This window comes from Aedes aegypti, chromosome 2 (genome assembly GCF_002204515.2).
Source record: "Aedes aegypti strain LVP_AGWG chromosome 2, AaegL5.0 Primary Assembly, whole genome shotgun sequence".
NCBI lineage: Eukaryota > Metazoa > Arthropoda > Insecta > Diptera > Culicidae > Aedes > Aedes aegypti.
Genome location: NC_035108.1, coordinates 95,847,587 through 95,869,572, shown reverse-complemented (window position 1 = coordinate 95,869,572; position 21,986 = coordinate 95,847,587). Strand labels below are relative to the sequence as shown.

The 21,986-nt window shown below is 35.3% G+C and overlaps 2 protein-coding genes across 5 annotated transcripts in view; one reads left to right on the top strand and one right to left on the bottom strand.

The window, feature by feature from the left end:
- LOC5574903 (probable beta-hexosaminidase fdl) overlaps positions 1 to 21,986 on the bottom strand; it is a 205,845-nt gene that overhangs the window by 92,581 nt on the left and 91,278 nt on the right. The gene's annotated exons all lie outside the window — the stretch shown is intronic.
- Positions 8,328 to 21,986, top strand: part of LOC110675790 (serine protease/ABC transporter B family protein tagD) — a 61,448-nt gene continuing 47,789 nt past the window's right edge. Inside the window, exons 1-2 of one of the 2 annotated variants that reach the window (XM_021841589.1) lie at positions 8,328 to 8,928; positions 16,571 to 17,005. The gene's annotated coding sequence lies outside the window, so the exon portion shown is untranslated. The remainder of the gene's footprint in view (positions 8,929 to 16,570; positions 17,006 to 21,986) is intronic. The other variant, XM_021841587.1, reaches the window with a different exon arrangement.

Sequence of the window (21,986 nt, the reverse complement as noted above, 5' to 3'; positions counted from 1 at the left end):
CGTGCGCATCAATGTGTGCGCGATGCTCGGAGTAGAAAACGATTCCTTTGATTGTGTTGTTTTCGCTGCATTGTGAGCAGCTGTCATGATTGTTCGGTTAAAAAGAATTGTGTTTCTATGTTTAGCTGGTGGCGAACAATGAATTTTGAAGGAAATTAATATACTTCATTATGCCGAAGGAATGGAGGGAGATGCCCATAGATCTATATATTCTAGTAAAACATTTTATTATAGCGTTAATACGTTGTATTTTGACTACTTACAATATCACAGTGAGTTAGTTGTGAGACGAATCAGAAAACTAATTGCGACGGAAAGGAAAACGATACGACGAATAGAGAAAACGGCAAGTTATAATTTCATTGCATTATTTCCAATGAACGATCAAGATTTATCAAAATCTTATTGCACAATGCACCGTTTTGGGAAATAATTGTTTGGCATTGGTTTGTACAACATCATTCACTGCAATACTGGGTTGAAGGTTTCACTGGTCAAAGCTTAATACGATGGACACTAGCACATTACAACATTGCCCTATGAAATAAGGTGATGAAAACGAGAAAAAATGTCGTATAATTGCAAATAAATGAAATTATATGGTTCAACTATTTTGTATCATCCTGATGTCCTATCAAAATGTGGTCTTCGTCTCAGTTGTAGCTGAGAAGATTTCACTTTAAAAGAGCTTGTGAACACTTCCACAGAATATTAATACGAAAGGATAGTGGGCTGGACACAAAAAGTTGACCTTTTCTATACTAATTTGCATATAAAGTTCAAATGGAGTGTGCACAGCCAAATGCCTTCCTAATCGTTTCAAACTTTGGGAGGATACTGTTTACCATAATTTACATTGTTCAAGCATTATGGCTCCCTATAATTTCAAAATTTGCATTAGTCTATTCTGAGCACATTTCTTTGAAAATTCCTAAAAAGTGATGCGTAAATTTCCTTCAGAAATTATGTTGGAATCCCACTTTTCAACAAAGTTGAGTGGTTATGCAAAACAACATTTATTATGCAACAAAATGGCTTCTAACGAATCGATTTCTAAATTTGTATTATGGTTTCTAGAAAAAGGAAATTTTAAACATTTTTGGATAGCAAGGTCCACCCTAAATATTAATTATTTGGGTCAAATAAAGCATTCTATTATTAGAAAAAGAATAATTTGCCGAGAGGCCCAAATAGCCGCAGCAGTTATGAAGCAAGACCACACTGGGCGTGCTGGGTTCGAATCGCATTCGTAAACTTGTTTTGTGAATCATGAGTTTCGTATTGAAAAGTCATAAACACCCTTTAACAGAAACGCATCACAACTATTCATTCAAGCATAGAGCGGAAAATGCTTTGTTTTGTCTGCTCCATTGCCATCACAACCAAATTCCACATACCTAGCGATATTCGCCGATGACGCCGATGACGCCGAAATGATGATCCACCACCATCCATCCATGTTGCCACCAAGGAAACATCACCAACGACTATTAGTCAAACGGTATCATCGCGGCATGCAAGAAGGGCTGTATCGATAAAAGTTGTGAGAGCTGCACACCTGGAAGGCCCACGACTAACTAATTAATCCTCTAATATCCAAATTTCGACGAATGTGAAATATTTCGATCCACGTTTGGACACGTTTCAAAAAATGATTAAATTTTATTAGCAAATCAATGAACTTTTAAGTTTTCTATTTTTTATTTTTGAACGCCCTTATCTTTTTTTTTTTGTTTACCGATTTCTGTCAATAATAAATAAATGAGTGTTTACAATACTTCCAGAAATATGATTTTTTTTTTCTAAAACATATTTATTTTCGTGTAACTTAAAGATAATAACAACTCTGGCGTAAATTCAATGTCATCAGGTTCATCATAGGCTGATTGTTCAAAAATGTAAAAAGCACATATTTTTGTATTACACTCTAAATAAGACTGAGGCATTTGTAGGTTATAAAATAGTCCACTTTTCGAACATTTTTCAAAAATTCAAAAACGTTTCGAAAGTCTTAAAAAAAACATTCCTGGTATGTGTGTTTTATTCTACATATTAGCCAGAAATCATTTTGAATTCTAAGCTATGGAAAAATACAAAAATAAATCCAAAGGATACCACGTCTAAAGGTGGGTTTCGGCTATTAGAGGGTAAATATCTGCTAACTAATATCTTCGTCTCTTTTTTATCCTGGCGATGTGTCCCTACCGGAACTAAGCCTGCATCTATGAACACTTCCACACTTATTAATTTAAAGTTTTCTTAGTGACAGAGATCCAACATAACTGATCGTAAATTTAGCGTCAGCATACTGGCAATTAGAAAAAAAAAACAACTTCTCATCCAGCGTATTGATAACCTGCAACTACTTTTCGATACATTCCTTAGGTGATACTGTAGCCTTTTTTCTAATTCATTCCCTCGCAAGCGCAACAACTTTCCCATCCCTAATCCATTACCATCCCGTATCCTCCAGCTTTTTATTTTTCTCACTATAAAGAAAAGAACAATAATGAGTGGAAAAGTAACAAAATGTTGATAGTTGATAGAATTCAGTTGGTTGTAGATTTTTATTGATCATTTCCTCTATTCTCTATCTTCTATCTTCTATCGCCTATCTTCCAACTTTATCTTTAATCTTCTATCTTCCTATCTTCCTATCTTCTAATTTTCCTTTCTTACTATCTTCCTATTTTTTATCTTCCTATCTTCCTATCTTCATATCTGCCTATCTTCCTATCTTCCCATCTTCCTATCTTGCTATCTTGCTAACTTTCTATCTTCCTATCTTCATATCTTCCTCTCTTCCCATCTTCCTATCATCCTAAGTTCCTATCTTCCCATCTACCTATCTTCCTATCTTCCTATCTTCTTCTCATCTTCATATCTTCCTATCTTCCCATCTTCCTATCATCCTAAGTTCCTATCTTCCCATCTACCTATCTTCCTATCTTCTTCTCTTACTATCTTCTTATTTTCATCATTCCTATATTCCTATCTTCAGGGTGGCCACCAAATTTTGATTTTGAAATTCCAGATTTTTTCCCGGTTTTTAATCCATTCTTTCCTACGACTTTAATTATTGTTTTCTATATCACAAATGGTTTCTATAAAAAGCCCCACAACATTTTTTTGGAATCGATTTTTTTTTAGTTTTTTTTTTCATAGTAATTTTATTGTATATCAATAGTTTCACTATTGGAACAATAAGTTGACTTTTAGATTATTCTAGTCTATATAGAATTTTATTCTGAAAACTATGACATAGTAAAGTATTTATCTGAATCAATATGTCTCGTATTCGTCGAAAATCAATGGAGGTCTGGAGCTTTCTATCATTGGAAAGAGATGGTTAATTGTTCTAATAAAATAGATCCTTCTCTTGACACGACAGGGGTTTAATTTGAATGCTATTTGAACCATATTTACCAACAATATGCCCTTTAAGCCAAATTTCGAATTTTCAAGTTCAAGTTTTAAGAACTAAGTTTTAAGATTCGAGTTGAAAATTGAATGGATTGGTAGCATTCCAATGATGATAAAACGATCAAAATTTCAGCTCAGAGCTTTGTTTGGTTTTCAGACGCGTGCTCTCTAAATTCCGAGGTTTGGCTTTAGGTAAACATCTACACTTAGTATCTTAATCAGGGTGTCTACTCGTTTACCGAAATGAAATTCCCTGATATTTCCTGGTTTTTTCCAGGTTTCATTAATTAGTTCCAGGTTCAAAAAGTACTCTAATTTTATATGACCAAAACAAACTAATGAAAAATTTAAAAAGTGTTTTAAAGTGTATTCACTCTTCTAGACATTATAAAACAATGTGCTAACAACATTAAAGCTTAATTCGAATGTTCATGTTAATTGTATTTAATGATGATGGCGTTTTTTTTATTTTGTTTGTAAAAGTTCTGTCTATCATCGTGTTTAGAAAACGGATAATAAAGTTCCCTTTTAATCGAATCCATTAACATAACATTTACAAATGTGGTAATTTAGGTAAATGATTAATTGATTGCATTTCATTCGAAAACTTTCAAGAGCTCTGAAGGAATCATGATTGTAAAAAAATAATTCGAAGTTGTTTAAATTCCAGATAACTTAACTTTTTCAGAAATTGAATATTTTCCAATAATTTTAGAAATTGTTCATGAAGCATGGCTGGTAGGGACTGAGTGTTTTGAAAATAGAAAATTCAGATACCTCTTGCTTGAAAAAAGAGACCTAACAGTAATCAAAAAACAAATCGAAACCTAACAGGAACCAGGAGAAAAGAGTTTGATTTTTTATGGAATCAGACCTGACATTTCTCTGAGAATATTTTTTTGTTTGAACTTCCTCGAGATATTACGACAAATAATAGTGTTTGTATTACTGCTTTTTCAATGATTTTCTCAAGGAATTTCATCAGAAATAATCTCAGGTATTTGCCCAGATATCCAGATATAACTCTGAAGATTTCTTCAAATTAGATAAATGGATAGATATTTTAATTTGAGAGATTTGATTTTTTCTCCAGGAGTTCATTTAGTAATTATTTCCCATAAAATCACTTCAAGAATTTTCCTAAGGTATTTTGCTAAGAATTTTATTTTGGATATCTTAAATAACAACCAGAATTGTTCCAAAAAAAATCACAGGAATTACCTCGAAGATTCCATCAGGAATTACTTCATATATAATTTCAGATATTTTTCAAGAAAATCTCTAGTCCTCAAGGTTTTTTTTTCGGTGATTTTCCCATCGGTTTCCTAGAACATCGTCCAAGGCTCCCGTTTTAAACATGTTGCAATATTCAACCTGAAATGCCTTCAGGGATTTCTCAGGATTTCCAACATAATTGTCCTTCAGAATTTCTTTAAGATTTTGACTACGAATTTCTCTAAGGATATCTTAAGAAATTACTCCAGAGATAGCTTCTAAGATTTCTTTGGAAATTACAGTAACAAGAAATCCAGGAAATTCTAGTATCAGTAACTCCTCCTGTAAAATTAAGAGATTTCTCAATGAAGTTTTCACAGATTTTGCCCAGCATTCTTCCATAAGTTTTTCGTGATGAATTTCCAAAGCAAATATTTGAGTAACCTCTAAAAAACTTGTGTAAATTCTTAAGTCATTCTTGATAAATCAATATTGACAGATATTGACAGATCAATATTGAATCTCTGTGAATCAACTCCTTGAAAAACGAAATCGCTAAGAAATTGGTAGGAATGATCGAAGGATTTCTTGGAAAAATAGTTGTAGTAGTAACTAATGTGGAATCTTAGATGAATTTTAGAGAATTCTATGGTATTTTTTATTTGATTCATTGAGGAATGTTTGGGACAACTGTAATCCTTGGTTGAAATGCAGAGGAAATTCCAAAAATAAATAATAGAGTAACTGAACCACGAAACACAGGTCGCATATGACATGTTCCTAATAGATTTACTGATTAATTACTCGAGGATTTTTTGTAACAATTTTTTGGAGTGAATGTGGACATAATGGCGTAGAAATTCTTAAAAAAAGCCTGAAAGCCTGAAAAAACCTTTGCGGGCTTCTTGAAAGATATTCTGTGGGAATCTTTGGAAGATCTGATAGAGTTACAGCTGGAAAATTCGGTTGAAGAATTATTGAAAAAATATCTCGAGGAAGTCCTAGAACAGTCTTTGGAAAAAAAAATTGAAGTAATCTCTAAGAAAATGACTGGAGGTAGTAACGTTGAATTGCTTGAGGATGTCCTGAATCAAATTCTGATGACATTCCCTTAAGCATCCTTTGAAAAATTGCTGGTAGAATTGGTAGAGGAATCTCTTGAAGAATTTCTGGAGAGAATCCTGCATTAGTCCCTGAAAGTATTCCAGATGAAATATCTGGAAAAAACACAAGGAAAACTCTTGGAACATTTTCTCTAGAAATATGTGAAGAATTACTTAAAGAATTAGTTGAATAGTCTCGTAACAGGCTCTGAAAGTTTCTCGAGGCCTTATAAAATATTGCATCAGAATTCACTACAAGCAAGATAGGGAAGAAGATCCTTTAGAGACCATATTGGTTAAAATAGGGACCTTTCATCAAGAGAGACTTATTAGAGATTTGAATAAAAATAGGGACCAAGTCTTCGAGAAAAAAAACCCTGCCCCCAGCCTTAGATATGTGAATCCAATACTGATCAAATATACCTGAAGATATTTGATGTTTATTCTGAGTATTCTGGAAAGTAATGATAATCTCTGGATTTTGACGCAAAAATCCTTTGAAGTGAACATATTCTACCATGAATTACTGCCTCAAAATATTTTCCCTGATTGTAATTCTAATTCCCTGAGAATTCCAGGTTTTTTTTTCCAGGTTGAATAAAATTCCCTGATAATTCCAGGTTTTCCAGGTTTTTCCAGGTAGTAGACACCCTGTTAATGCTACATTTAGGATAATTACGCCGACAAAAGCCTCAGGTGCCTAAGTAAATCATCAAGATGTCCAAGAAGTTCTTTACCGTAATTGAAATTATTGAAAGGATTGAACTTAATCCTTTAAATTTTCTTCATAAAAATAAAGAGTTCACTAAAGCAAATAAGTTCAAGGTATGGATGAAACAAAGCCACACATGTAGAAGGGCTTACTTAGGGCTCACTCACAATTTTCAATAACACCAAAAATACTCATTTTTTGACATCCACCCACCCTTCCGTTAAGCTTTTTGTATAGGTCTTCTACACATTTTATTTGAGCTAAAACTGCTTGACCGTTATTGAAATCATAAATGAGCCCTTATTCAAAACTATAACTAGTGACATTATTAAAAGATTTTATAAATAAAGGCTTGTTTTCAAAATTAGTTGTGGTATTCAGCAATTACAGAAAAGCGCTAAACCAAAACGTTGCGTAAATAAAGTTAAAAAAAGTTCAAAAAATATTAGCACTGACAGTGTGAGAACAAAAATTCAAAAAAATATTTCGGAACATTGATAAGAGAAGAGTGAAACATTTTTAAGAGATATGGTATCATAGTAGAAATTAAATCATTAATGTTTGAAAGATATTTGTTCAAAATTGCGGATGCCTCATGGCAATATCATTAAAAACAACTACTTTCCATATTTTTTTGGAGGTTGTTTTGAAGATTACAGCTTGAAGATGTTCGTACAACACGATTTTCCCGATGATCTTCTCAAATACCCGATTTTTTCCCCGTCATTTTCCCGGTGGATTCGAATTCCCATCTTTTTTCCCGATTTTCTCGGTTCGGTGGCCACCCTGTGTCTTCCTATTTTCTTCATTCCTATCTTCCTATCCTCTAATATACCTATTACATATTATCCTATCTTCCTATTTTCATCAGTCCTATCTTCCTGTCTTCCTGTATTGCTATCTTCAAATCATTCTATCTTCCTATCTTCCCATCTTCCTATCTTCCTAGCTTCCTACCTTCCTATCTTCCCATCTTCCTATTTTCCTAGAAAGAAAATGTTACAATTTATTTGTTTCTGATACCAACTATATTGAAAATATGTTATTTAGCCCTGATACTCTGAGGCGTTTTTCTTTCCTAGTGTGTTTTTAAATACTGTTTGCAGTTTTCTAAAACTTATACGAAGGTATCATTTAATGAAATGCACCATTTTTATGTTAAACATACACAAAAACATAAAAAAATATTTTGATTGGTAATTTTTTTATGACCATAGTCAAGCAAAATCAACAAAATTTTGTTGGGAAAACCTATGTTTTATTTTGCGTTTTAAGTTGAAGTTACTCCATACATTCGTAAAATAAAAACAATAACATATTGCAAAATAAATACAGTTAAGAAAACTCATACATCACTACTGATGGATTGACATACTGCTTCCTTCACAAAACTATACATATACGGTCAAACGGGCGGCGGAAGTACAAAGGAACTGGCAGGGAGGGAACATTATTAACATATATCGCCGCCACCATCGACGACGTAGGTGGGCTCCCACCCACCCATCCAACTGATGATGGGCTGGCGTAGGATCCACCGACCATTTCTTCTTTTTCAATAGGCAAATTAGTAGTTCCCAAGTGCACAACAGCCACGTGGTGGCGGAATGACTCCCAAACCAGCAGTTTTTTCTCTTCTTCTTCCTGTGGGTGGAGGGGATATCAGAGCTGGTAGCGACTGAATAACTTCCTATTATTCCTATTATTACTGTATGTATTTTTTTCAAGATTTTTTCTAGGAATATCAAAATAAACTAAACTATTAGGGTGTTTGCACAAAGAATTTATATATTGAAGCTTTATTGTCTTCATGTAATTTATTCAAAATACCTCAAAAATTTCCATCTGAATTTTATATTGACTTGCATTAAAATAGACCAATTTAAAAAAAATGCTACCAGCCCTGGGATATAGGTGATGGTAGAGAGAGTATCCCTTGCAAAAGAACACACAAAAAAGCCGCGTGACCTCCGGATCCCGACTCAGTTGGCGCTACGCCGTTGATCCGGAAGGAAATATCTTGACGCAAGTATTCATCGGCCCCAAAGTCCTTACGCTGGCCGGCAGACGTCAGCGGTTCGAGTTTTGATTAATGCCGTAGCGTTTTTCGCGCGTGAACGACAAACGACTTTAGGAAGTGTGCGCGTTATTTCGAGGCGGCGATGGTGGAAATGAGATTGGAAAAATAACAATCGAACCGTGATGAAAAACAACACACTGGATTATGCATGGACTCTGGAAATCGTGTTATCGGTGAACTTCTTGATGGGATGTTGTGAATAATTTGTTTGCTGGGCAGGCAGGCAGCCGCCGGTTGACTGACAAGTGAACTTGAAAGTCAGTCAGTCGGTCTGTTGGCAAGTGTAGTGTGTAAATTGCCTATCGATTTGAAATATCGTGATTCCCGCCGTTTCGCTGTTTGCCAAGATACGTACAATTCGTGGAGAGCATGACTTGGAACACGCACTGAAACGTGTAAGCGAAAACTCGCGCTATTATTCTAGATGCAGTTCATTTAGCAATTTGTGGCGGAACTTCTGGTGGTAACCTACCCGAGTAACACACATGTTATAATTGATGCATATTAACTCTTATATGACAAAATCTAGTCATATAAGAGTTAATATGCATCAATTATAACATGTGTGTACCTTGGGTAATGTATCCCAGAGGCAACAGGACGTGAAAAGATGGATTTGAAAATTATGCGATTGCGAATTCATATTTATGTAAAAGCCTAAGCAATTGGGGTTAGTGACAAGAATGTTTAGTCTAACGGAAGAAGTGTCAGTCACACAACCTAAAACTTATACAACGGCCGTCAAAAAGGATATTTCAATGTTTCTGTAGAGCCTTAAGAAAAAAAGAAGAATTCATGGAGTTATATCTGAAGAAATGTTTAGAGTATTAGCGATATTCCTAGATAAGTCTCTTAAGATATTTTTGGAGGAATTCCAGGAGGCATCATTGGAGAAATTCCTAAAGATGATTGAAAATAGTAATCAAATTTCCAAAGCAGCATCTTTGCAATGCTAGTATTTCTAGGAAATACTCAACATTCGTTTAAAAATTTCCTCATAGTAGGGATTTCACCTTGAATGATTTCAAGAATTTTTATAAATGTCCTGAAGAATTCCTTCAAGTTGAACAAACTTATGCTGACGTGAACACTGGAAGAATACTGGAGAATATAACCATGAAGATCTTGCTGGGGGAGTTCATGAAGTTTCTAGGGAGATGCCTACAACAGGTGTTTTACCTCCGGAAAAATTTCGGAGGATTTTCTGGGCGCATTCTCAGGCAAGTTTCTTGAGAAAATGCTGTGAGAACCTTTGGAAATATTCCAGAAAAAATCTCAGCAACAATGCTGGATGGATCTCTAAGGAAATTCGCCAGAAATAAATTGTGGGATAAACATCTGTTGGATGAACTCTTCGAACAATCCCTGTAAGAATCACGCAGAGAATTCTGCAGGAATCTCAGGAAGAATTCATGGAAGTATCTCTGGAAGATTGCCTCTGAGAGAATTCATAGAAAAAAATCGTTGGATGAATCTCGGAATTAAAAAAACTGAAATATCTGGATATGTCAATCAAAAAATCTCTGGAAGAAGTTTCAAAGCAATCTCTCAAACAGTTCCTGGAGGAATCTTTGGAAAAAATTCCGGAATCATCTCTGGAATAGATTCTGGATGGATCTCTGGAATAATCTCTAGAGGAATTTTAGGAACAATTCATATTAAACTCATTTGGAAGAATATGAGAGAAATCATTAGAAGAGTTCTTGGAGGATTTTATGGAAGAATTCCTAGAGAAAACTTTGGTAGCATTTCTGATGAAACCTCTGGAAAAATTCTTGAAGAAATCTTTGAAACAGATAGCTTTATCCTCTCCAGTTTGCATCGATATAAGTAACAAGTGCTACTATGCAACAGATTATGCCCTTTGTTCGGTTAAAATCCAGTAGCTGACACCAATTTTTTTTTCATCCACAAAATGAACAATTTAGGGAAAAGTTGGTGAGCAGAAAAGATTATGAAGTGAAAAACGAATATCTTCAGAGTGAAGTGATTTTCAGTTGTCCCCCCATGTAGCCCAACAAGGAAAGGAAGAGTTGAAGTAGGAAAGCAACAATAGACTCACCCATGTGGAAGCAAAAAAGCATTCTCCATTCGTGCTGAAAATATCAGATTTCTCATCATCTCATCAAATTCAGAACTCTGTTCTGGAGAATTCTTTGTAATCTCCGGAAGAATTTCAGAAGGAATCTCTGTAAAATTCCAGAAACAGTCTCAGTAAGAATTCCTTGAGAAATCAGTGGAATAATTCCTGGAGAAGTTTTTGGTAGAATTCCAGGAGGAATATTTAGAAGAATTTCTGGAGAAATCTCTAAAAATTCCTGGGGGAATCTCTCGAAGAATTTCTGGAAGAATCTATGAAGGAATTTCTGGAGAAATCTCTGGAGAAGTTCCTGGAGGAATCATTGGAAGAATTTCAAGAGAAATCTCTTAAGGAATTCTTCGAGGAATCATGGGAAGAATTCTTGGAGGAATCACTGGAAGAATTCCTAGAAGAATATTTTAAAGATTTCCAGGAGTAATCTTCGGACGATATTTTGGAGGAATCTCTAGATGAATTCAAGGAGGAATCCCGTAGAAATCTCTGGAAGAATTCCTGAAGGAATCTCTGGAAGAATTCCTGGAGAAATCTCTGGAAGAATTCTTGAAGGAATCTGTGGAAGAATTTATGAAGGGTGGTTACATTATTATGGATCACCTTGTCACGATTATTAGTCACTCTGTTTTGCATGGAATTTAAATGGGAATGACCCATAATAGTGGGTGACCCATAATAGTGGGTGACCCATAATAGTGTGGCCACTGTATTCCTGGAGGAATCTCTGGAAGATTTCTTGAAGGAATCTCGAGAAGAACTCCCGGAAGAACCACGGTAAAAATTCCTGGAGGAATCTCTGGAAGAATTTCTGGAGGAATCTCTGGGAGAATCTCTGGCAGAACTCTTGGAAAATCTCTGAAAGAAGTCCTGGAAGAATCTTTGGAAGAATTCCTGGAGGAATCTCTTGAAGAATTCTTGGCTCCTTCAAGAATTCTTCAAGTGATTCCAACAGAAATTTATCCGAAGAATTCTTAGAGGAATCTCTGGAAGAATTCTTAGAGGGATCTTTAGAAGAATTCCAAGAGGAATCTCTGGAAGAATTTCTGGAGGAATCTCTGGGAGAATCTCTGGAAGAACTTCCGGAAAATCTCTGAAAGAAGTCCTGGAAGAATCTCTGGAAGAATTCCTGGAGGAATCTCTGAAAGAATCCCTAGAGGGATCTCTGTAAGAATTCTAAGAGGAATCTCTGGAAGAATTTCTGGAGGAATCTCTGGAAGAACTCTTGAATGAATCTCTGTAAATCATCTCTGGAAGAATTAATAAAGCAATCTTTGAAGGAATTCCTGGAGGAGGTTCTAAAAGAATTCGGAGAGGAATTTTAGGAAGAATTTCTGGAAGAATCTCTGAAAGAACGTCTAGAAAATCTCCCAAAGAACTTCCGGAGAATTCTAAGAGTTTTTCGAGGCATTTTTTAAAATCTATGTAACAACTGCTGGAAGAAACTCTCTATGAATAAAAAGAATAATATCTGAAAAAATTGTCGAGAAATCTTCGAGTGGGAATGTCTGGGATTATTCCTATAGTAATCTATAGGAAGGTTCTCGTGAGAATTTTTAGAAGAATGTCTTTCAGCAATCCTTGAGAAATCTATGGATGAATTCCTTAAGAAATGATTGGAAGAGTTCTCGGTGAATGTTCTGGAAAAATCGCTGGAGAGGTTTGTAAAAAAAATCTTGGAGGAATCTTTGTTAAAACTGCTCTGCAAAAGTGCCTGAAGGGGTATCTGAAAAAATAACACGCAGCTTTTCAGCAACGCCATGTTGACGGCCTTGATTCAAACCTCATCTGCCGAGGATCTTTTCAGGCTGAAAATTTTCTCGTATTTCGGCACTATCTGTGTACTTGTCAAAAGATATTATAATAAAACAATACTCGATTACTTTTTCAAATCGACGTAAGTAACTTTCATATGGTTTTGAGAAAATTAATTCAGAAGAATCACAACCTGTCTTTTAAAACTGTTTTAAAATTAATCAACTTTTTAATTTTTTTTCGCCGTGTACATCGCTTAAATTTTGCATACATTAAGCTCGCGTTCAAAAACTAGGGAGTTCCTGTAATTTCCCACAAAAAAAAATATTACAAAATGATAAGCCCATTTATTCAGTTACTTTCGACGTTTTACTACCAGTGTAAAATCGGCTCAAGTAGTGTTTTGTTTTGATTCGTGGTTAAGTCACTTTGTCTCTCCATACAGCGGGGCGGCGAAAGTAGTGGTTATGTTGCGAAAGTTGAGAATCTTACTTTCGTCGTTTTGTAAATCCGGAAATTAAACGTTTTAAAAGTGAAAAATCGAGTTGTTTCAGAGCGCAACGTGTAGAATTTCGTCTGCGAAACACGTAGAATCGATAAAGTAAGTTTGTATACTTTTTTGACTTGAGTCTGTTAGAATAAGTTTTCGAGAATAGTCAATACGGTGCGGCTTATTTTCCGATAGTTCTTAAAACCAAAAACCAAACTTATATAGTTGTATCTAAACTGTGTATACAACAAATTATATTAAAAAATCTTTTTGACTAAGTCATTTACATAAACTGAAAAAAATGAATCTTTTTGACTAAGTCATTTAAGAAAACTGAAACTGAAAAATAAGAATTTTTAACGAAAAATAATTTCATAAATTCAAAATATTTATGCCATTTAAACAAAAATATGAATGCACCATTCAACTCATAGTTACAATATGATGCTTTATGAACTTCAGTTAAATAGTAAAAATGTAATATTTGGTAAAAAAACAATCCAAATAAATTAAATTTATTCAATAAAAAAATCATATTTTTGGGTAGCTTTTGTTTAATGACTTGGTCGAAACATTTTTGTAATTATATGTGTACACAGTTCAAAAAAAAGAAATTAGCTTCAAAAATAAGTCAAAAAATTTAGAATGAAAAAATAAATTTGTTAGTAGAGAGAAGAGTAATTTGGAGAAAACTACTTTCAACTAAGACTTGTTTTGATTTTACAGGGTGTCCCAGAAAGTATTGGAACGACTTTACCATACTGCCATTTAGAGACTAGTGCAGATAAAAACCTGATTTTCACACATTATGTTCTTGCACTTCTAAAAAGCAGATTTTGATTTATTAACGATTTTTTTTTTCGCTACGTTTTGTTGATGGTGATACATTTCTGGAAGTTCCTCTTATCAATTTTGCACAAATCGCGTTATTGTTGAATGACTTTGTCGTACAAAACTTGTGATAGGTCATAGAGTATGTACAATGAAAACCTTAAAAAAATGTTTATCATTGCCGATACGATAAATGATCAGGTCATCATTTGTTTTATTTGAGATTATAATCTTAAGTGTATGAAATTTCAACAGCAATTCAAAATCCGATTTCAGCTGCGACCGATTTTTAAAAGGGTCAGACCAAGTCCTTGTATGGCCATTAAAACATGTAAAAACCTAAATTTTGTCTTTCATATCAAAAAGTGTAGATATTTGACATGAATAAATTTGAAATGAATAATTTTTATTTACATTAAAAATACCAGAACATCTGATTTCGTGGTTATTTCATGTGGAGTGCGGAACAAGTGATTTTTTTAGAATATTACTATTTTGTCAAATGTTTCCTAGCAAAGCCAAATACAATCTTGAGCAAACATTCTTGTGGATCATCTCAGATAGAATGTACTTGAACTCACCACATCTAAGGATTGATTTTTGATAAAAACATTCATTATTGGCTGAGTTCTAACAGAACACAAAAGTTAGGTCTGTACTAGCTAGATAAGAATTGATTTTCTAAAATCAAAAATATCAATGTCCAAAAATATTTTATCAAACAAACTTTTCACAGGCAGTATTAAAAATGCCCCAAGAAAATATACAAAAATATAAAAATATTTATTTGTCCGAAAAAATATTGTGATTCTCGTTATGAAAGTCGTGCCAATATTTTCAGGGACACCCTATAGACAAATTTAATGCTCTACAAACTTTGTATAAATTTAATTTTAAAGATAATGAAACTAAGAACATCAAAATTGGTTGGAAAATAACAAAAGTTAAGCAGCTTCTACTTACGGTTATATTTTATAACTTGTAAATTCTCCCTAAAGCCGCTTGTGCCACCTCTAATTCTAGTAATTTTGGCTCAAACTTTGTGGTATCTCTTTTTATGTGATTTAATCTCAGAAGAGCACACGATTTATTGATTTTGAGAACTTTTGAAAAATAAGCCGCACTCTAATGGTCAATTATCAATGCAAGCTCTCAGGTAGTAACTGTGGCAGTTCTTGTAAGACCACTATACTGAGAAACAGGCTTAGTCCCAATCAAGTTGTAACGCCAGAAAAACAAAATAGGGGAAGATCTCTGAAAGTATTCCTGTAGCAATCTCCAAAAGAATTCCTACAGATATTTATAGAACAAGTCCTGGAACCATTCCTGTGATAATTGAAAAAAATCATGTAGGAAACTTCAGAATCATAACTGAGGACATCTGTGTGGAAATTCCTGGAAGAATCTTTGCAAGGGTTACTGCACGAAGATCTGAAAGAGTTCCTAAAGAAATATTTTGGAAAATTCCTGGAAAAATCTCTAAAAAAGCCTGGCGAATCTCTGGAAAAATTCCTGGAGGATTTTTTTTTTTTTGAAAATCTCTAAAGGCATCATTCATTCCCAAAATAGTGGAGTCTCGAGCAATCCCAGCAGAAGGAATTTTCGAAGACGTCGTTGAGGAATTTGGAGAAGAACCAGTGAAGGAATCACACCATGAACACTTTAAAAAAATCATTGGTAAAAATTTCTTAAGGATTATTCCTAGGAGAATAACCTGGAAGAATTTTTGGAGGAATCTTTGCATGAGCTATTGAAGGATTCCTTTGAGAATGAGTTAACCCTGGAAGATTTATTGGAGGTACTCAGTACGGAATGAACTATCATCGTTGTGGAATTCTAGATCACCGCAAGTAAAAATGTTGAATGAATTCTTAAAAAAAATCTTGAAGGATATTCTGGACGACCTTGCAGAACAACCCCAAGAAAAATCACTGGACAAATTCAAGGATAAATGAAAAATGTAAGCTTTAATTGCTAGAAGACAAGCCAGGAATTCTGGAACAATTCAGGAGAAATCTCTATAACCATCCTTGTGGGATTCTAACGCACAAGAAATGCTAGAGCTACATGACATTATTAGATAAATATACCTAATGGAAGACAGTATATTACAACATTTGTACGTAACACTACAGCTGAACATGCACGGTAATGAAAGACCATCATTTTCCAATTACCAACTCATTCCATTCATATTCAAGCTTTTTTTTCGACGAAGCTATTTATGGAAGGTCACAAATAGCAGAAGTCAATGCCTAACATTAGCTTTCAAGAGCCTTCTTTCTTTGGTATTATTGTGACTGGAATTAAGGTATATTTATGATGACACACTTTTTCTGCTCATAAAGGCATAACTGTCCTATATGGAAAAAGTAGACATTGAGAAAATAGCGCTCAAACTTTGTCTTCTCATAAAAATGTTCATAATTTTCTATATGGAACAGTTATGCTTTTATGAGCAGTTTTAGTCTGACTTCTTTCAGTGGCAATCGAAATACTGCCTGTCATAGATCAATAATTTCTTGGACATTATTAATGCTCCATTTGTGATGAAACGTATAAATTGTTGTTCGAAACCTTGCGGTTAAAAAACTGTTTTATTTTGGTTCCCTATGTTCAGAGTTATTGAGTTGAGTTAGAGAGCTGTTAGAAATATGATATCAAATCAATGCAGGCACAAATGCACAAGTGATGATGAGATCTTAATACAACATAATGCAATCTAAATGGGTTGCAGCTGCAATCGCATCCCGTTTTCAAGAAATGAAGTTACGTTAATCCGCGAACAGATCCACGCAAATCATTTTTCCACAGAACGCAATCGACGAACAGTTATGGGAAATAAACGTGCTTCTTTCTTCATTTCCAGAAGACAGATTGTGATGCGAACGATTCGAATAGTGCCGCCATCGCTTACCATTAGTGAGTTCACCAACAAAGAGGAAACCTCGGAAAGTGCAAGTGGTTTGTGGAAAAAGTGGAACACATCCCCATATTGATTTCCCCCCGTATAGTGGGCGGCGTGTCAGTGACAATTTTTGTGGTGCTCCAAATCGTCGATCAATCAACCAACGACCATCATGAGGGGAACCAGTACTGGATCCGGTGGTGCATTGTCGACGTCGAAGCGAGTGCTCACGGCTGTCAGCACGCACAATATGCTCGGCAATCATACGGTGTCGTACTACAATGTCTCCAGTAGTAATTCGAGCAGTTTGCGAGGTTCCGGCCATCACCACCAGGGATTGCAAACGCTGCGACCGGGAGCGAATATGCATGGGAATGTTAACGTCATGCTGGGCGGGTAAGTAGTATCTTGCGTAAAGACTTGGAACCATTTCTTAATTTAGATTCAAAACAAGATATGTTTAGAGCAAAAATGTACTTTGAAATTAATTGATTTGAAATACTTGGTCTAGAAACAAAGAGTCATTATTATCTCACATAACCCTCAAAACTATCACGCCAGGACAAACTCTAGTATAGAGTTACAAGGTACAATACTAAATTCGGTTTTCATTTATGCTGAAAACAAGCCAGAATTACCGATCTCCCAGCAGGGTAAATGAAACGCTGAATTGAATTTTACCACATGCTACAAAGCTGGAAACAATACTACTTGTAACATAGTTGACATTTGAATCAACAGATGAAAACTAATAGTGAACAATACATGTTATAATTAACTTAAGTAAGAAATATGATTATCATTGGAAAGCCCTGAACTTTTATCAGAGCAAAAGAGTCCAAGTTTTCTATGAGTTGCCGTTTGGCCGAAAGTGTTATTTGGCTCAGCGAATTCTCAATGGATTCAAATGATTTTTTGTCAGTATACTGGCACACATCTAGTTTGTAGAAGTGGACAGAGGAACGCAAAAATATTCTTGTGGTCGGAGCTATTCCGGTGAATCACTGGGTCAGGTCGGGTGAGAAGGGTACTGTGCGTTTGTGCCCCTGGAGGTAGGCAAATTTCAAGTCACAGATAATTTCCGGTTATAATATGGCCACTAAATGAAAGAATTTTAAGAAAATTGCATCAGTGTAAACCTTTTGAGAAACGATTAAATTGGATAACTATGAATTTTGCATTTGATTAATCCTACAAATGACCATTTTCGGGTCCCGGGACGCCTCAAACTTACGATAAAGTGGCGAATTTGTATCTGAACATCTGTGCCAAGCTTATAGGAACGCATTTTAGTGCACAATTATGTTTGATTTCTACTTTTTGAGAATTGAAACGGTTTAGTATCCAACAAATCTATAGCCGGTTCTTCCAGGTATTACGACCGGTATATTTTAAACGGTGCAAAACTCTTCATTTATCATGTTAAATATCAGATCTTAATGATTTATGCAAATTAAAATGATTGTCATTGCAAAAAAATAAAGGCAACTTGGCATGTCCCAAAAATAGCCCATTTTTATCCGACTTGACCCAGTGACCCACCGGAATAACTCCGGCCACATGAATATTTCCGAGTTCCTCTGGCCACTTCTAGAAACTAGATATGTGGGTTGATATACTGACAAAAGATCATTTGAATCCGTTAAGAAATCTGTAAGCGGTGAGGGTTTCAGTATTTTTGATTTCACTCAAGCCTATACGGGTTAATAATAGCGTATTCTATTTCCGATGCACTACATAGATTTCATTATCAGAAATTCCGGTATAAATGCCTTACATATGTTGCATATTAAGGCCGGAACAAATCTTAAAATCTTCTTTTGTCACCTCCCACCGAAATGTGTCGAGGGGCAAAAAATAATAAAATGGAAATTCAGGAAAAGTCATCATTTTTCAATTCATATATCCGTCAAATCAAAATGTTTGAATAATAAACACGACATTTTTTTATACTTAACATCGATCGCATAACATTTTTCATAAAACGGCTTTCAAATTGTACTCTAGCTATTAACAATTTTAAGAAGACTGCGAAAATGTTGCACATGCAACTTGAAATCATATTTAGATTAATTCAATTTGGTCCAACATGTATGTAATATTCCCGGTGTTTTCGTTATGGAAATTTCCTTGACTTCCCTGGGCGTTAAAGATCATCGTACCTGCCACATGATATACGAATGCGAAAATGGCAACTTTGGCACTGAAAGCTCTCAGTTAATAACTGTGGAGGTGCTCCATAAGAACACTAAGCTGAGAAGCAGGCTCTGTTCTAGTGGGGACAAAATGCCAAGAAGAAGAAGAATCCATGTAAATCATAAAAAAAATCTATATTCATAGGCCACACTGTTACAGTAAAACAAACAAATTGAGGACTTGTAATCCAATAACATTTGTTATCTCATGTAATACAGTAAAGACGAAAAACAAAACAAGCAAAAAACACGGAAAATAATGAAAATCAACACTGAAAATAAGATAATTTATTTATTTTCCCCTTCTGACTTTTTGAAAGTTTTGAAGGGGGGGGAGACAAAAGTAAAATATCAAATTTGTTCCGGCCTAATATTAAGAATTTAAATACTGATTGATCTCTAAGAACCTTTACTAGCCCTTTTTTTGCTTCTATAAAGCTTAGGGCAACTTCACCGGTGGTCCATTTTTTCGTCCAAATTTTTATCAAAAATGGACCTGTCAAAATTAACTCCTATACTGGCAGCTTCATATATTAACTACAAAAAAATATCCAAACAGCGATAACTTTTTTCGTTTTTCGATGTTTTTCGCTCCATTTTTCCACAAATCCTTAAAAAACGCTTTGTATTTTAGGCAGCTGTGTCGATATTGATCAATAGTCATGTAGATCCGGACATATTCCGAAATTTCTTGGGGACCTACGTTTTTCTATAAAATACGTAAATATCTCAAGCTACAGAGTTCTGTTTGATCTTTCGACCTTGACACTTGCTTTTGCCGGGGCGAGCGACGAGGGCAGGATCAAACATGTCGCGCGTTGGTCTAGTAAGTGAAAAAGTGGCGTGATCGGTGAGTTCGGTTGGAGTAACTGAAAAAGTGCCGCGATCGGTTAGTTCTGTTTGATCCTTCGACCTTGACGCTTGCTCCTGGGCAGTGCGTCAAGAAAGCCCGAACAGTTTTTTTTTATTATTTTTGGGTCGCGCGCTTATTTTTTTTTTCCTGAGTGCTTTTTTATAGCCGAGCAAACGAGTGAAGCCGAAAGTGGATTGTGGCTTCTCAGTCAAGGATAACGGATCAATTGGTGAGCTCGTTTAATGCTACTATTTCTAATCTATAAAATATGTATGACTGCACATTCAATCGTTACAATGGTGGGATGTAAATATGATTTTTCAACAAACTATGGCTGGTTCGTCACTGTCAGTGTCGACACAAACTCTGATTCATGATTTATTTATGTTTAACATTTTTTTTTTCAGAACACCTCTTATATACCTTTATTTTTGTAATTAAAAAAAACTTTGAATGGTTCGACACTACACTTGCGAAAGGTTCACTTTATTCAACAAACTTTGGATGGTTCGCCACTGTAAGTGTCGGCATAAGAATAAGAGTGTTCTATGATGTCCCAACCAATCGAGTTTTTTGTTTCTTTTCAAATGAGTAAAATATAATAACACATGCTTTCGTCCTGACAGCTGTAGGAATGTTACATTTAGGTATTTGTTCAACAAACTTTGAATGGTTCGTCACCTCAAGGGTCGGCATAATTTTCCTCTACATAGAAATTGTTCATATCAAATGAAAATATTATATTTACGTATAAACATGTATATATCTCACAAATCATTGTTTATCATGGTCTAATCGCTTATCAAAGTGAATCCTATGACCCAACGATCCTCCCCATTAACAAACATCCCTCCCAGTAACCTTTGTGGAGATGCAGAGGCAAACACGGTCTCCAAAAAGCAAAGGTTACACACTAACATTCCTTCCCCCAATCCCACCTGACTGCAAGGACGTGGCCGGCGCCGTTATTGACCCTGTATAAATAGAGGCACTGAATTATGCACACTGAAGAAGATTATGGCCAATCCCAGCCGAACTTCTAGTTGATTCTTTGTGCATTTTCACTGACTTCGGTCAATCACGGAATAGCAACCATTGATATGTGTAGTCAGTCTAAGCTAAGCTAAGCTAAGCTAATACGTAAATATCTCAAGCTACAGATTTGTTCTCATGTTCGGTCATTCGCTGTTCGATCGAAGCAATGTTTCAATGAGACTTTGTTGTGAAAAAATGAAGCAAATTGGTACAACCAATTTGGATTAATGAACATTTATGTCTCCGGTATCAATCTGGCCTTATGAAAATCTTTAAAACTTCAAAAAACATCGTTTTTAATTAGTTTTTTTTTTGACAAATTGACTAAAAAACAAAATGGCGGCCAAAGAATTTTCATACGGGGAATGTCGGTCCCCCAAGGCCCCCCAAAAATATATGACCAATAATCAATATTGACGCAAACTCTAAATTTAGAAGAGTTTTTTTGAGAGCTTGTGGAAAACAGGTGCAAAAATATCGAAAAACAAAAAGTTGTCGCTGTTTGAGTATTTTTTGTGATGAAAAATTGCCGGAAGCTAGAATTTTTCACCTGATATTTACTGATAAGTGGAAGAGCTGCTGCTGTGGAAGAATATATGGGAGAACATCGGAGCAATTCCCGGTTGCACTCAGGACCGGTTGCACCCAGGAGAATTTCGGGAAAAAAGTAATTCCTGGAAGAACTCCGGAGGGATCCCAGTGGGAACTCTGAAGGAATTGACGATGCAAATCTCGGTGGAATTCCGAAGAAATCCTTAGAAGAATGCCCGGAGTAACTCTGAAGAAATTCTCGCAAGTAATCTGGAGGAATTCCCGGCAGAGTTCTGGAGGACTTCCCAGCGGATGTCTCGACTTTAACCCGAAGATGTTTAATCCCTAAACTAGGAATTTCTGGAGGAACTCTGAAAATATTCTTGGAGGAATGCCCGAGGCAACTCCGAAGGAATTTTCGGAGGAACTCTGAAGGAATCCCTCGAGGAACTCTTAATTCCTGGAGGAACTCCGGATGAATTTCTAGAGGAACTTCGGAGAAATTGCTGTAGGAACTCCACAAGAATTACTAAAGAATTCATGAGGAAAACTCGGCTAAAATCCTGGTAGAACTATGGAAGAATTCCTGAAATCACTACGGAAAAATTCCATGAACAACTACGAAGGAAATCCAAAAAGATTCTCGGTGGAGCTCTTGATAAACTTCGAAGGAAATGCTAGATAAAAACCAGCAGAACTGCTGAAAAAAACTTCGGAGGAATTTCTGGAGCAACTCAGGAGAATTTACCGGTGAAGCTTCGAA